The sequence below is a fragment of the Schistocerca americana genome, chromosome 6 (genome assembly GCF_021461395.2).
Source record: "Schistocerca americana isolate TAMUIC-IGC-003095 chromosome 6, iqSchAmer2.1, whole genome shotgun sequence".
Taxonomy (NCBI): Eukaryota; Metazoa; Arthropoda; class Insecta; order Orthoptera; family Acrididae; genus Schistocerca; species Schistocerca americana.
The window spans coordinates 23,984,395-23,987,677 of record NC_060124.1 but is presented as its reverse complement, the minus strand read 5'-3'; positions in this window follow the sequence as shown (position 1 = coordinate 23,987,677).

Here is a 3,283-nt window from a genome sequence, read left to right as displayed (position 1 = left end):
CACATTTCACGTTACTGTACATCTAACTGTAATGCACCTGATAATTGCAGCATGCTGCCGAAATGCGTCATCCTGATAAATATTAGTGAAAAGTGACTGAAGGAACAAAAATAATTTCATAAATTTATTATACAGTTACTGACCTCAGCCAATTACATATAACATCCATTAAGTTAAGTCGTATATTAGCAATTAACCTAATCGTCTTGATACTGCGGTTCACTTACGTATGTTGCTTCACAGTGAACCCGGTTGTGGCGTACTGAATGCACCTGAAATACAGTTCTGAACATTTAATTTTTCAGGTTCCCTTTGCGTAACTTTTGCTCCAGCTTCAATCATTTATATCGAAACACCAGTGTTAAGTATCAATGAAGGTGACTGCGCCTTTCTAGTGGTCTGTTGCAAATTCACCATTGTGGCGTCCCCTCTCCCCTTTCGTTGTCGCTGTCGCTGTTGACGTTGAGCCGCTACTGCTACAGCTCGGTCGGTGGAATGGAGACGCCACGCGCAGTGATGGTTGTCCCCGTCGGATAACGTGGAGCAGCACCTGAAAATCTCTGAAGAAAATTATTCCTCGCGATATGTATGAAAGTTCGTTTGCGAGTCCGCGCAGTCTTCTCAGCGATGCGAACTGCCGATTTTAATTGTCTGTTATGATTTTATGATGATTTGCTATGCCAGGTTAGTTACTTCTTGCAGTATTGAGTGAATCATTCATCACCGGCGTCGTTTCACACCACTGAAGCGAGGAAAAATTCATTTGCGGTTCAGTACGTTGTTGTTACGTTGCTAGGCAGAATTGTTCGCTATGGCACGACGCAAATCCAGAGGCAATCTATAATGCTATATCACTTTCGTGCGTCGTGATATTATTTCGGCAAAACACTCCTTTCAATGCTCAATGTTCATCAAGTCACTCTTTCAATTAAAATGTTCACAGTTAATTAATTTTCATCATCAACCGTCACACAGTTCAAATAATGATGGAGCCAACACGTGAGATTTCCATTACTGACGAACAATTTTATTGTTCCTTCTTAGCAATTAGTTTATAATCATCACACCACACGCACACCGATGGATCAGATTAATTACGTTTCTTTTGAGTTGGGTGATCATGACAATTACGACAACTTTTACAATCGGCGTATTTGTATTATCTTCGTGCGGTCGTAATACTTTTTCCTACTCCAGGCTGATCAGGTATTGCAGTCTTCGATACTATGTCCATTCTTCGTTGTAACTGTTCACTTTGATAAAGGTTGAGTCCAACAATATTATCTGCAATAATTAAAGTTCATTAACTCGTCGTACACTATCAGAATATCACTTCAGTTCAAGTTCTCAAGTCAGAATATCTGAGAACAAAGTCCGCGCATTTCTATCACACAATAGTACTTTCCTTTTTTTTAAAAATAGAAACAATCTCCTAGCGTTCCGTTTGTAGTACTATAACAAACAGTGCTCTCTCTCGACTTGATAGCAAGCAAGCTAGCAAGCGACTAATTTTTCCATGATCGAGCATTGTAGACGCGTTGAATTTCCTTCTCGCCACGTTTACAGCTCTCTTTCACAATAAATGTTATCTCTGACCGACATATTACTTTGGACTTAACTTTCGTCGTACTGATTGGCAGTTATTACTAAGATGTTTGATGATGTTGTTGTTGTAGACTTCAGTCCTGAGACTGGTTTGATGCAGCTCTCCATGCTACTCTATCATGTGCAAGCTTCTTCATCTGCCAGTACCTACTGCAGCCTACATCCTTCTGAAGCTGCTTAGTGTATTCATCTCTTGGTCTCGCTCTACGATTTTTACCCTCCACGCTGCCCTTCAGTACTAAATTGGTGATCCCTTGATGCCTCAGAACATGTCCTACCAACCGATCCCTTCTTCTAGTCAAGTTGTGCCACAAACTCCTCTTCTCCCCAATTCTATTCAATACCTCCTCATTAGTTATGTGATCCACCCATCTAATCTTCAGCATTCTTCTGTAGCACCACATTTCGAAAGCTTCTATTCTCTTCTTGTCTAAACTATTTATTGTCCATGTTTCACTTCCATATATGGCTACACTCCATACAAATACTTTCAGAAACGACTTCCTGACATTTAAATCTATACTCGATGTTAACAAATTTCTCTTCTTCAGAAACGCTTTCCTTGCCATTGCCAGTCTACATTTTATATCCTCTCTACTTCGACCATCATCAGTTATTTTGCTCCCCAAATAGCAAAACTCCTTTACTACTTCAAGTGTCTCATTTCCTAATCTAATTCCCTCAGCATCACCCGACTTTATTCGACTACATTCCATAACCTGCTTTCAAGACACTGTCCATTCCGCTCGACTGCTCTTCCAAGTCCTTTGCTGTCTCTGACAGAATTACAATACACATGTTTGATAGATAATTAAAATAAACTTTCTTTCTACCTTTATATCATAACATACGCAGTAATTATTGAAATTGGTGTTCATCAAAACTTTAAGGTGTTATATTATTGTCAAAGTTGTCGTACCTGTCAGGATAACATTGTTCCCCCCTTTAAATTATCATGACATTCTTATGTCGATTTTCGAGCTTCTTGGGGTGTTACACCATCCAGTGCTACTATGTGAAAGAAGGCCTGTTCGCTTTTTTAGATGAAAGTTAAAAATTTGGAAGCTTTGTTGGTAGCTCTTAAAGAAAAGAAGTACGTATTTTTTACGTGTGCAAGTAGTATCTTTAATGTGATACTGAGGATGGCGCAGTTGGTGTGAAAGCAGGAAGAGAAGCGAGGTGAACAGGTGTTTCGGGCGCGCCAGCTGCCGGCCACGGATTCGCCTTTCGCAGGCCAGGGCTTGGCAACGTGGCTGGCGCATGCCTGGCTGCATACAAACGGTGTGTGTGTGCCCGCCGCCGCATCGGCAACGCAGAAAAGGCAACACAAACTGAGGCGGCGGCACTGCACCGCAGCCGCGGCGGCCGAGACTGCACGAGACACGGCGTCTTGCTGCCCGACAGGAAACTTCAGATACCACTACCTCTTCCTTCTCCTACCTACCGCTCGGTTGTTTCGTTTTAATCCTGGCAGTGTACACCCCTGTAATTGTCACGCGGACTGCATACGTCAGGGTCACAGTCACCCTCAATTATTTACGGAAGAAACTGCCTGAATACAAATATTTTGTGATGAAATTTGTCTCTCACATACTAAACTCGTTTTACTTCACCTCTGTCACGTACTTTCTCAATTTCCGGAAAAGCCCAACGTCTCTTCCCATGTGCAGAAAACATC